We start from the raw sequence: 14,555 nt of genomic DNA, 5'->3' as shown, positions 1-14,555 counted from the left end.
TTGCATGTGTATGTAGCATAACCTAGCAAATAACTACTCATAAGAGTAAAATTTATTATAGCTAGGAGATTAAAGAATGATAATCTTCAAATCATGCTTCTAAAACAGTCAAATCTTAATTTTTTTTAGCAAATCATGCTTCTAAAACTGTCAAATCTTAATTTTTTTAGCATCCAAAGAATAGAAATGTCACTAAAGGTGCCTGAGTGGCTCAGTCATTACACATCTGCCTTCAGCTCAAGTCATGATCCCAGGGTCCTGGGTTTGAGCCCCGCATGGGGCTCCCTCCTCCTTAGGAAGCCTGCTTCTCCCCCTCCCACTCTCCCTGCCTGTGTTCCCTCTCTTGTTGTGTCTCTCTGTCAAATAAATAAATAAAATCTTAAAAAAAAATAAAATCTCTGGGTCCCAGGGCCAACACTATAGGAAAAGAAGAGGCAGTTATCTGCTAGAGACTTAAAGACTGTGGAAAAACCTACCTGACCCAAAATATGTTCCTCAAAGACTAGGCTACTTGATCAGTAGTAGAGATGTAAAAACAATGCCATCTTACATTCTCTGAGAAATAAATGAATCTCAGAACACAAGAATTAGGGGCACCTGAGTGGCTCAGTCAATTAAGCATCCAACTCTTGATTTCAGCTCATGTCATGATCTCAGGATCATGGGATTGAGTCCCACATTGGGGTTCAAGCTCAAGGTAGAGTCTGCTTGAGATTCTCTCTCTCTCTCCCTGCCTATTCCCCTCTCTGCTTGTGCTCACGTGCATGTATGCTCATTCTCTGTCTCTCTCTCTCTCTCAATAAATGGATAAAATCTTAAAAATAAAAGAACACAAGAATTGGGGGACATGTGGTAAAAAACAGACAGGTGACTCCTATTCTGGATTCTCTGGATAAAAGACTTCTTCCATCCTATCCTTTATAACCCAAAGAACAGAACCCAAAGAACAGAATCTATACCCATGCCCTTACGTCCCTCTACAATCTAATGTCCACCTACATTTGCTAACTCATATCTCACCTTCCCTACAAAAGCCCTTTGTTCTAGACTAGCATAATCACTGTCCTTAGTTCATGCTTTCCTCTTTCCCTCCAAGTAGAGATTGGGGCAGGCACAGTTGTGCTATAGGTAGCTACAGAATGAGCTCCATAACACAACCTTCAGTGAATTTGAACATCCCAAATTATATTATCGATAATCAAATTAGTAACTGAACCAAAGAGTAACCTCAGAAATAAATATCTAGAAATAGACTCCTGACCTAAGTAATGAACTAAAAGAACAGGTAGCCCTCCTGAGGGATCGAGGTTCTGTGCCCCTAAAGGCATTACAAAACAGATCAGGCTCTAATCTGAAAATGGCAAGTTAACCAAAACTCTGGTTAACAAAATTTTTGTTACCAAATGAAAGATAAAGGCATAAAAATAACAAAAAGAATAGCTGATATTTATTGAGAACTTGCAGTGTACCAGCACCATTCTTAATGCTTTACATGGACTGATTCATTTAATCCTCACAGGAATGCTCTGAGGTAGGTAATGTTTATTATGCCCACATTAGAGGTGAGAAAAATGAAGTCAGACGTTGAGTCATTTGCTCAAATTCACACAGAGCTTAAGTAGAGAATCAGAATTTGACCTCAGACTCTCTAATTCTGGAATATATGCTCTTGGCTTAGTAGCCAGATAGGAAAATGTCAGACTACAGGTAGAACTATATATGAAGTGGGTCTTAATGTTTCAGGTTTTCTGGGATAAAATATTTACTGATTAAAAGTCAAGAAAAAGGATATGTTTGTTATTTTCTATAATTGCTGAATTCTTTATCAAACCAAAATGCAAAAGAATAAAAAGGCTTCCTACCAAATATATTTTCAGATGCAGGAAAAATGAGCAATGCCTTTTCCTAGATTCCACTTAAGTTTAAAGAACTGAATTAAAATTTTCTCTAAAAGTCTGTGTATCTAAAAGATACACAGCTTGACCTACAAGATTGACTATGAATTTATCCCATTTGGCAAATGTCTTAATCTAAAGAAGTTCATTATTAGAAGAGTTTTCATTGAAAGAAAAAATTTAAATTTTATTGAACTTTGTATTTACCTTAATTGTTCTGAACATGAGTCATAATAATTGCTGTATATATACAAAGTGAATATTTCACTGGCTTGTTTCTACATTATACAATGGAATAATAAGGATCTATTAAAATTAGTTCTATGAGTAGTTTTTAGCAAGGGATAAAAAGCCTTATCCTAGAGTGTCAAGTGAAAATGACAAGATTTTATATTTAGTATGACTACATCACTGAGCATACATATTCATAAAAAATAGGCTAGTAGAAATTGTTGATATTAATAAAATGGTTGTCTTTGGGGGATGGCATGTTGTGATTTTTTTTTCTTTATGCTCTTTTTCTGTTTTTCTAAACATCTTTACAGTTGTAATAAAAAAAATTAAACTTTAAATATGAGCAAGAAAGTCATTAGCAATCCAAGTTCTGTTTCTACACTCAGCTCTTTTAAGGAACATTTTACCATCTACTTAAGAAAATTCTCTTTGAACCACAAACCAGATGTAAGTTTACCTTTATGAGACCTTTCAGCATTTTATAGACAACCACTAATCCAGAATAATAAGGGAAATCAGGCATTCTTTCTGTAAAGGGGAAAAAACATTTCTTCTCTAATTGAGAAGAAATAAAATGGGCTTTGTACTACATCTGAATCATGGTTCAAATACTTCAGCAAATTAGTTAAGCTCCCTGAGCCTGCGTTTTCCCACATGTAAAAAAAAAAAAAAAAAAAAAAAAAAAAAACCTGCTATCAGAATTAAGTTCAGTAGCATATGTCAAGTGGCTAGCTCAGGTGACCGCGGCTGCCACCGGACACCTGATGGCAATTGCAATGCTAGTTCCTTTATCTCACGCTCAGCCCTGGATCCCACCACCGTGTCCCTAACTGGGAGGAAACACAACTGAATCTCAATAAATATTTTAGATTCATCTAAAATACCAGTGGCTACAAACTAAGGGATAGAGAAAATTCAGTAGTATTTTCCAGTCAACACTGTTTATTGTTCTGGTCGATGTGGAATAATTTCAGTTCTTAATGACCACTTAACTTTCTGCAACAAAAATGAAAAATAGGGTTGATTTCTAAATATACTTTTCACAACATAACTTGTGTTAAATTTAACACATCTTGTTTATTTTCTTTCTGTCAGCCTGATTTGCCTTCCCAGTGTCTCTGTTTCTTTCTTATATTATTTTGGACATAAAGACAATGCAACAGTTTTATTAAATACCCAAAATGCTAAGTATATTCTTACAGCTGGATAATTTATCAGGTACAATTTGATCTGTATAATGTTAAAATATATTATAACCCCCATATATCAAGAAGTACATCAAAGAAATATTTTCTTTTATTTAGTGTAAATGATTATTAAAATGGTTTAGAACCCTCCTGTGATGTTTCTAGTTGGGCATTTTCTCCTTGTGAACATTCAGTCTCTGTCTCATCTACTGACCTTCAAAGTTTCCTTAAAAGCATTCTAGTCCTTTATAACATAGTTATTTTAACCAGGTTTTATAGATCATACAGTCCTTCTTACTTCGTATCAGTGACAGAACAAATATAAAATAGGATTAGATGAGCATAATTGAGGCTTTATCATAAGTATGTCATTTCTATTAGCATTCATCATTCTTATATTTGTGGAGTTGGCAACTCCTCTCTCTGTCTTGCTAATTCCCACTTATTTTTTTCAGATATCATATTAAATAAGACCAATTCTGGAAAGACTTTTCTGAACACTTCCCACTCCTACCTTTTCACCCAACTTACCACCTCAGATTAGGTTGGGGGCTTTAATTACATTCTCTCATTACACACTAGATTTTTACCTTATACTGCTATCACAACAATAAAGTCATTACTAATATAATACTCTGCTTAATATCTATTTGTCTGAGTAAACTATGACTTCCATGGGACAAAGATGTACCTGCATTTTACCCCATCCTCCTGTGGTATCTGACCTAGAAAAGATGCTCAATGAGTAATTATTGAATAAGTGAACGTACAAAGCCAATACTTGTTGCCAGTAAAATATCCAGGGTTATGCTTTCAGCTCAGCAAAACAGCCTGAATCTCAACAGTCCATTTAGAATCACACTATATTCATTGTGTAGTTTAGTAAAATATGTCAAGGAACCATTTTTCAGCTTCTAGTAAATATCTACACCAAAATAAGCAAAGTCTGACTGCCATTCACTCAGGTATTTATGTTACCAAAGAATATTTACAACCACAGAGTTGACAGCAAAAGATATTTTCTAAATTCAGATACGCATAGACTACTGATTTATCAGGTACCTTTTTCCTGGAAGATTTATTATGAGAATCAATGAAATGTCTGCTTTGAGATATAACAAGGGCTATTTCTGATAGTTATCAGAAAGATGATACCCAGTGAAAATAGAGTATATTATAAGGCATGAACAAAATTCAAATCAGAAGAATTTAAGTTACTATGCTTGGAAAGAATATAAAACAGAAATTTCTTTAGTGAACCAGGGTCAGGTCCTCAAAGTTGCCCTAAACTCTGTAATAATAAACAACCCCACATAACCAACAAGATCAGTATTATGGAGTACAGTGAGTTTTTTTTTGAGCTGTTGGAATGTTCACTTGGAGTAGCCTCTAGGTTTATACATTAATTTAATAACAGGGTAATTCAGGTTACTCTACTTGCCTTCTGAAGTCGTGATAAAGTTTCATTCTGGAACAGGAACTAAGCATGGTGTCAAGTGGGTAGCCTAAACTCCCACTGTGTGTTAAAAAAGAAATAATGAGAACACAAAAGTGAAAAGCAAAGCTTCAAACCCTCATTACAGAAGGCACCAAACAACAAAAAGCAACACCAAAGATTTTGAGACAATAATATAAGCTTTTTTCTAACTTTGTTCAACAAATAATTTATATGCCAGGCACTGAGCATGATTTTAGTGATTAACACAGGTACAATGCATGTCTTTCACTGTATTTACAAAATGTCTTTTGAAATACTAACATAGAAGCACAGTATCTAAAGAATATTGGTAAATGTTTTTTATTTGTTCATTATTAATGAAATGCTATAAATGGCCTGTCATGTGTATCAGTCACTTAGAAACCTTCCCAAGAATTGAACTAGACTTTGCAGTCACAAATGACTACAAGAGACAAATGAGTGACCCAAATGATAAAGGCTAGGTGAGTCCAAAAATGGAGATTTCATGTCCAACATAGGACTAGAGCTGAGCTTTGGAAAAATAAAGACCTGGAGAAAAGTGAAGAGGACTTTGAGCACCTGAGGAAAGGCACGAAGAAGACATGGACCCAGGAGTGTTGATGGCATCCAAGGAGAAGTCAGTAGGCTGGTCGGACTGAAGCAGAGGGTACCAGAATGAAGCAATGGGGTTGGAAAGGTGGGCAGACTCCTCAAATATCTTACACCTTATACTATAGAGTCCTCAGCATTCAGAAGAGAACCTTGAAGAAATCCTTGCATTAGAGAGACTAAACTGGTTGTAGCTCCTAAGATCTGATTTGAAAAATGGGGCCAGCTGGCCTAATTAGAGTCACCTGGAGCACTTTATGAATCCCACAGACCCCAAGTCCCACATTCCTAGTAACTTAGAGTATATCTAAGAGAATGAATATATCTATTTTATTATATGTGTAATAAATATATATATAGTTTTTTTTAAACTAGTACTTTAAATGATTTCTTATGTGATTCTGAGGCACAACCTGCATGAAAAGCATTGCCATAGAAGCTGAAAATGACTGGGCTGGCTTAGGGAGAGTGACAAGGACCAGGCCTAGGGAGTGTGGACTGGCCTGACTTGAAAGACAGACAGACCACTCAGCCTTAAGTCAAAACTCCAAGGTTTAATTGGCATCTGGAAATATTTGTAGGAACTTTTGACCCCCAAAAGTACATTACTCTCACATTGCTGGGCTCAATGTGTAGAATCAAAGGTTTATTATGCAAGGACTCCAAATGAATCAAAAAACTACATCTACACATCTTGACTCCATCTGTTTTCTCCTACTGCCATCCCATGAGGAGAGGAAGGACAGCTCCTCAAGTCAGAGAATTTACTCCCTGCTCTATCCTAGCCCTAACAATGGCAGTAACACAGACTTGACAAGCAATCTTTTTTTTAATGAATGCTTAAATGAATGAAGAAAAACCAGTCTTTTCAATTGCTAGAAAAAGCAGCAGCCATTCACAAATCTTTGGAACCATGTCTAAAATACCCATTCCCCGGGTGAAAACCAGGAGAATTCAGTCCACCATGGACATTGAGTGCTTTGGTATACTTGGGTTCTAACATTGGGAAGAGACCTGGGAAAACCCTTTTTAAAAACAATGTTGAGGTCCAGAGGCAGTAAGAGTAGCAACATCACCACAGTCAATTTCAGCCTGATTATAAAGCATCTGCCATCTGCAAACATCATAACTTTCTGGATGTGTCATGGGGGTTTTTACTCCATCGAGTCTGCAGGAGGACTTCTGGCTCATGAAGGAATTCCTCCTCTTCCCATCTGAATTCCAGAAATCTGAGTTTAATATTTGAGAGTTCTAGAAATTCAGGGTTTAGTATTTAGGAGTTAGTAAATCTTACAAGTTTTTGGTTTTTTTTCCTGAAATTGAACAAAACTGTGATTGCTCTATAATCAAGTGTTATTCCTTTAATTCAGAATTTTAAAAAATCATTTTAATTTGGCATACTTAGCTAAAATGACCACGTTGTGAAGTAGTCTGCCTAGTTTCTTCATTAATGACCTCTGAGAACATTAGCCTGACTTTATTTTTTTTTTAAGATTTTATTTGTTTATTCGACAGGCAGAGATCACAAGTAAGCAGAGAGGCAGGCAGAGAGAGAGGAGGAAGCAGGCTCCCCGCTGAGCAGAGAGCCCGATGCGGGGCTCAATCCCAGGACCCCGGGATCCTGACCTGAGCCGAAGGCAGAGGCTTTAACCCACTGAGCCACCCAGGCGCCCCTCAGCCTGACTTTAAAAGAAGGAAGCTGAGGCCCACAGGGCTGATGCCATGCCTAAGGTTTATCAGTGTCAGAGCCACCACTACAACAAGGTCCCTGCATTCAAGAGTAAATTCTACAGTGAGATGCTGCCTCTCTTAAAACAAAGAAAAGCCTAGGAGTTCATGTATTTTAAGACTAGTGCTTTTTATTACATAGGTATTTTTCCTTCAGTAATCAAGAAGCAACTCAGTGATAAACCAGTTTTAAATTTTTGTGGGTAAGATTCCAGATTTTAAATAATTCTATTTAAACAAATAAGTGAAATTAAATTGTCCTTGAGACAAATTAGGAGGGGAAAGCATAAAATATATAAATAAAGTTTGCTTGTTTTCTCCAATAGGACTTTTTAAGAGAGAGCATGGCAGTGGGGGTGGGGGGTGGTGATGCAGGTTGCATTTGCCCCTGCAGGTAGGAGGAGTATTTTTATTACTGGCATTGTTTAAAATCACTGAAGCATGATAACGATAGAAAGCAGAGCAACCAGGCCTTATTACTCTTTTTAAATTCTCTACAGATAATGCACCCCCTAACCGCCCTTAGTAGGCTCCTGCAGGGGGCCAAGTGGGAGCTGTGCTTAGAGATAACCCAAGGACACAAATCACTGCCACAAATATTGTCACCAGGGGTAGAACTAATATCAGAGAAACACTGGAAAACATTTAGGATCTTAGTAAAGAGTATAAACATGAGTCGCAATGAGTGAAAAGCAGTTTAAAGTGTGTCTAGGTGATATGTTGGATGAAAAAGCTCCGAGTACATGGCACAGGAAAGCTCCACAGACCAAATGAAAGACTGTTCTAGATTGTTCAACCTCCTCAAACCAAAGGAATTAGCCTCAGTTCCTCCATTAGGATCAGGCCTGGTTTGCCCTTACCTCCATTCACTGATGGATTTTTTTTTTTAAAGATTTTATTTATTTATTTGACAGAGAGAGATCACAAGTAGGCAGAGAGGCAGGCAGAGAGAGAGAGAGAGAGGGAAGCAGGCTCCCCGCTGAACAGAGAGCCCGATGCGTGACTCGATCCCAGGACCCTGAGATGTTGACCTGAGCCGAAGGCAGCGGCTTAACCCACTGAGCCACCCAGGCGCCCCTCACTGATGGATTATTAATTGATAGGTTAATGTAAAAAAAAAAAAAGAGAGAGAGAGAGAGAGAAATAGTGAATATAAATACTACAGAATAAATTCTATGAAACTGAAACAATTCAAACTGTGACGATGAAGGGAGAGTCCTCATGCACCTCACCCAGCCTCTTCCGTTCCTGATTTTATGGTATTCTGGATGCCTGTCCAGGTCATCCATTGCTTCTAAGGTCCATCCTGTGTGGCAGGGAAGACACTTTAGACTCCTGGGTGGAGGTTCCATGACCTGGCCTACTGGGCAGATGCCCCTTTCTGCACTCACATCTCAAATTCTAACCCTCATCAGAGGTAGATGATGGCCTTCATAAATAGGAAAACTGACTTCAAGCAATACATTCCTCCATCCTACGATGGATTCTGCTGTCTGGGGTTTCATGGTCACAACACTAAAGTCAAAGCTAAGTACTATGCCCACCTCTCAGAGAGTCACAATGCACAGTAGTCATAGCATAGGTTCTAAAGAGACCTGTGATGATGAAACATGTTTGACTTTGTTTTACCAGGTATTTCTACAAAATCCGTAAGGCACAGAACACTTTTTCCACAGAGCACCTATTAGTATGAATGCATATGTGGACCAGCATTCTGCATTTAGAACCAAATGGAATTAGGGAATTCAGCCTTCCTCTTAAACCTACTTTCTGAAATAGAACCGTTCAAAAAGTCCTAAACTTAAATAACACTTGATTTATATATAAACAGATGACTTGAATTACAGAATTCCAAAATATAAAGGCAAGGCTAACTGGTGACCAATATTGAACATAGACACCCTCTTGCATCACTGGGGTTCATGTATGTGTAAAATTTAATAACAGTGGAACAATGTTGAACATTTCATTGATCATATGAACTCACCTGCACATGGATATACAAAGTCCATGCATATTTATAGTTTGCCTCAACCGTCCCCACCCCTCAAGAATTCTCTTTCTTCTTCTGGTTACCAAGTATCAAAATATTTTAAAAAAATGAACTTACTTTTTTTTTATTTTCAACTTAAGTCAATGGCAGTTTTTTATTTTATCTGGATTTATAGTATCTACTTTACAAAAAACAGCTACACATTTCTTCAAATGTATGCCATCATTTAATAAGAAGTTTTAAAGTCTAAAAATGCATGGGTACCAATTTAATTAATGTGCTATTTAACACATTTTTAACCACCTGTTATTCAACACTACATTTAGCAGATGTTATCTCCGAGGCCAATTAGGTTTTTTCATCTGAAGAGTGTGGGAGGTGACAGATTATTGTTGCCATGTAAGAAGAAAACTTCACATTCATTACTACCAATTTACAACCTCTTTTTTCTGGCACTTCTAATTTTTTTTTGTCACATTTTTCCTTTACCCTTTATAACAACCTCTGATAGTGGACTTTCCCTCCTTGGGGGCTGTCAGTTACAAGATGCCCTGAATCAGATGTCATTAGCCGATACAACATTCACCTTCTTTCAGGATTAGAAAAATGACCAAATAACGATTAGAGACAGAGAGCTTTTAAACATCCTAATCATATATCTCAATTCAATACTGATTTAAGTGATAAATTTTTCTATGATGATACAGCATTGTGACCTATCAAATATAATGTTTACAAGGTGTATTAATCATAGTTTACAGTTTTCTTAGAGGCATGATGGATAGCGAAGGTTTTTTGAATCAATAAATGCAAAAAACTATTCGCACTAGAAATATGGGAGCAGACACACGACCTGCTCAATTTGTGTATGTTTTCAAAATTCCAGAAGTCTCTTAATTATAAACTCATTTTGGCTTATATTTATGAGTTTCTTTCATTAGCTTGTTTTTATCATTATGGGGTAATAGAAAAACAAGTTCAAAATGTGGAGCTGTTTCTGCACTTTGTTCAACGTCAAACTGCAAATAACAGCTATACGAACTATCCAGAGGAAAAGTACTTTGCATAGAACTATATAAAACTGTCTGTGTATGTTTTATTTCCTTGGAGAACAATCAAGATTTAAAGATTATATCTAAAGTATGGTCAAAAGAAATAGATCAATATTTTGCTAAGCAGAACTGAGATCTTGTAACAATAAAGGTTTCCTCTCACAATTTTGAATTATTATAATATTTCTCTTATTTTTTACTCTTTAGATGAATTCACGCATTCACACCATTATTTTATGGATAACTGATTAATTTTTTTAACTTACTTCTATGTGATTTTGTTTGTTGCCACTTTCATCTTGTTTGTCCTTCATTTTTGTCCTTCTTGTTGGAACCCAGTCATTACACACATTCAATTTCAGAGGACCTTCAGGACTCTCAGCTTAGCCCTGTTTCTAACATTGTTCTAATGGGTGCTCCTTCCCTGTAGCAAAGTTCTCAAAGGTAGAGTTCTGAGCAGGGATCCTCTCCTCTTGACATGTGCTGGAATAGAGCTTCTAAATATGCAGAACTGGAAAGGGGATCTCAAGGAAAGCAAAGGATCATCTCATTTGTTTTCCAGTACCCCTTGGACAGCGTCACTACAGAAGAGCATAATTATGTGAGAACAAATATCATGACAAAGGTGATATATGACCGGTTTCACATCCATGATATGTGGAGCTCCTGAGTTTCTGGAGTCCAGGCTGATCAGCTTAGTGGGCAAGGTGGGAAACAGTGCCCACCGCCTGCCCACAAAGAGTACCCCAGGACCAACCCCTAGACAGTGTGCTTGATCTTAGGAAACAGACTGAATTTATCTGGAAATTTATCTGAATTCAAAACAATACTGCTCTGAGTTTTGCATTCAGTTGTTTCCGGCTGAGCGTTTTAACTAAGAGATGTTTTTTACTTTACTCAAAAAACAGCCCAGTGCTTCAGAAAAAAAGAATCTGAAAAGTCTCAGATGCCCTCCAATGATACCTCAAATGTAAGAATCATTTATGGAAGCATCCTTTTGGGGTACAAGGTTAATATCAGAGAAGACAGTTTGAAAACACTATTTTATAACACCAGCTTTTTACTGTGTTTCATTCAACACACTTATCAAGGACCAGTTACATAACAGGCTTTTGAGCACTGGGGGAAAAAAAAAAAAAAAAAAAAGAATGACTATTCCTGCTCTCAAGGAGCCCAGAATCTAGTGAGATAAGTAGACAAGAAAATAAATACTTTGGAATAAAAGCAATAGTGCTGTGACTCAGAAACAAATAAGGAACAGTAAATGTTTAAGGTCTGAGCAACTAATCTGCCCGAGGATATCAGAGCCAACCCCAGAGAGGAAGTGAATTTGAACTGTTAAAGAATTAGTAAAAGTTTTCCAGAAGAGGAAATGTGTTCCAAGAAGGAAGACCATGTCTAAAAGCATAGTCACGCAAGAAGTTGGTATATCCTAGGAATGATTTTAAAAAAGGGTGTTGAGGATTAAAGCCCTGGTAGGAGATGAAAGTGAAGCAGACAGATATAAAGCCCCTTAGAGTAAACATACGTTGTCTGCCTATTATTGGGTCTTTTGATGAAGCACTCCCCTACTCCTTCTAGTTGGGGCAGCTGACAACACCTTTTTTTGGCCCTAGCTCTGGACAAGTAAGCCAAGCCTGACGCATCAGAGAACTCCATACACTGGACCAAGAGATAGATTCAAGAATAGATACATAACCCCCCTCCCCACTCCTCAAAAAAAAAAAAAAAAAAAAGAATAGATGTATAACCCAAACTTGGCCAATCATAATCCTTGCCAAGGCTACCTGCAGATCCAGCTTGGTGTCTATGACCTGCTCAGTGACAAAGGCCTCTTTAGTTCAAGAGTGTCCTGCACTTGGTTTAATGCTCTGCTGTTGCTGCTTTGAAATTCTCAATAATTTTACCTTGAGCTTGTGTTTTGTAAGTGAAGTCCCACTGAACAATGGGCATACACATGAGCAAAGGAAATACATACTCTGTTTGCAGGATAGCATTTATGACGCCCATAAGCACAGCCTTTCAGTGGACCCACAAAGTGGAGCAGTTCTGTAAGACTCAAAGATGAGGTAAGTATGTTACATTTAAAACTGAACAAGTGGGGTTGCTGAGAGATCCATGAGACCGTGCTTTCCATTTGAACCAGAACTTTCTTCCAATGCAGAAAGCAGAAAGAATGCAATGGCATTTTAAGAAACAAGACCAAATAACTTCATCATATCTTTTCTTACTTGTGTCACTTTCCTTTATTAGACAAATTCACTAAAAATGATGACATTGAAGGAAAGGAGAGGAGTTAGGGCAACCCATAGTTCCTTTTCTTTTCAGTTATTCCTTACTCATTGTTAAGCTGAAGGAAGAAATGGCAGAATGTGGGAGCATCAAGAAGTGAAATAAAAACAGTTGAGTTCATTTTGCACATTTCCATTGGTTTAGAAAGAAAAAATATATATTAATTGTATGTATTATAAATTGTATAATTTCAGTGCTTCCATCTATGAGTTAAATGCTTTTATATTTGTGTTGAAAAACTGGGTTGCACAACATAATGACAAATGGTGAGAGTCATACTCATTCTTAAAATTTTAGTTTTTCTTTACTTGGAACAACATTACGTAAGAAATTTTTTAAAAAACAATGACAAGTTGAAAGATAGCATACAGAATTTTTTCAAAAAGCACTTTATATTTTAGTGCCTTTAATGACACTTGTTCCTGGTGTTTGAACAAGAGACCCCACAAAATACATAGCTAGCCCTCCCTATTAGGAAAGACGTTTATTTTTCCCTAGGATCCCAAGTTAGAAGGGCAGTGTGAGCTGGACTTTCACGTGACTCTCATCCTTAGACAAGTGTGTGAAGTCAACTATAGTAAGAGAAACAGAAGCCAAAATGCAAACATAACATAGATGAGAAAGACAAAAAGAAAGAACCCATACTGTCATTTTAACTCGTGGGTGTGGAGAGACCAAAGTTAAGGGCACATTTATCCTTCTTTATCATATAAGCCAACAAATTCTTTTTCTTTTGGTGGGGGAGTAGGTGGAGTGCTTAAATAATATGAACTGGATTTCTTTCACTTGTATCCAGAATATTGACTAATATAGCCTTGTATGCTATACATATATGGAGTTCTCAAATTCATACTCCTAGAAGCTGAATAGAAGCTTTAGAGAGGCAAGAAGACAGGTGATTCGGATTCTTCTTAAGATCAGTTTTATAATTTTGAATGAGAAAATATTTATAAAAGATATAAATAATATTTGTGAAAGGTTGAATATACCAATATAAATATGCATATACTTACTACACAATTTAAAGTATCTATCAGTGCCTTTGATGGCCCAGAAGATCTTCCTCAATTACTCCCCTGACCATTTCCACCCACCCACCTCAAAGGTAACCACTGTGAACTTTGCAAATAGCCTTCTCTTGCTTTTCCATATAATTTGGGTATTTTTTTCTGGAGAAATGGAGAAGAACTGGAGGAGGCTAGTCTGTACGTTAGGAGACCAGGTAGGAGATAGCATAAGTCTAAGCTCACCTGATCTTCATTTGTGAGTGCTTTATGTAACCACCAGATCATGTTTCATCGAATAAAATTCAGGCAACAGATTAATTTATAAAATTATGTATTTTAAAATGAGAAAAAGCATCCTGCCTTTTTTTTTTTAAGCCACGGGCAACTATTTAATCAGAGCAAGATGAAACGCCAACACCTTACTATACCATGACCCAGTTATTCAAGCACAGAAATGAGCTTTGGGTTTGAGGTGAGGGCACTGAGCGTAGTGGATTTGCTACCTGACTCACCAGTGATGCCAGGAAGGGAAGTAGAAAAGAAGAACATGAGGAAGGAAGGAAAGGAAAAAACAAACAATTCTGTGTTTCATGCTATGTATGTTATGCTCTCCCAACACATAAAAAAGCGACCTGACACACATTATGGTATTTCTCATGACTTTACATAGGATTCTCCCTCCCCTTCCATCAAATTCATTTTAATGAATCACAGGAATAAAAGAAGGAATAGTTAGCCTAAGGAAATAATCCCTAATTGTAAAACTTGGTGCAGTATAGTACTGAGTTAGAGATCCATAGGAACCAACCTTCCCAGTATAAGTGAAACCTTCCTTTCACATCTTTGCATTCTTGCTGGCTCACAAAATGAGAACTTCTGCTCTAGCCCTAAACACTGTAGCTACCTGAACACTAGTAAGAGGAACATTTTTTTTTCTGTTTTGTGATGAAAGTCTGATACCCACTAGTCTACTTTGCACTGCTGGGTGGATCAATGGGTTCATGGCTGCTATACTGAGTGGCCTCTTACTCAGGTTCTCTGGGCCCAGTGGGTATGAGTTGGTCCATAGTCCTTCAAGAAGATGGCAGAGGAACTATCA

Source organism: Meles meles, chromosome 5 (genome assembly GCF_922984935.1).
Source record: "Meles meles chromosome 5, mMelMel3.1 paternal haplotype, whole genome shotgun sequence".
NCBI lineage: Eukaryota > Metazoa > Chordata > Mammalia > Carnivora > Mustelidae > Meles > Meles meles.
The sequence above is the reverse complement of the archived record's forward strand: the minus strand, read 5'-3'. Positions refer to the sequence as shown.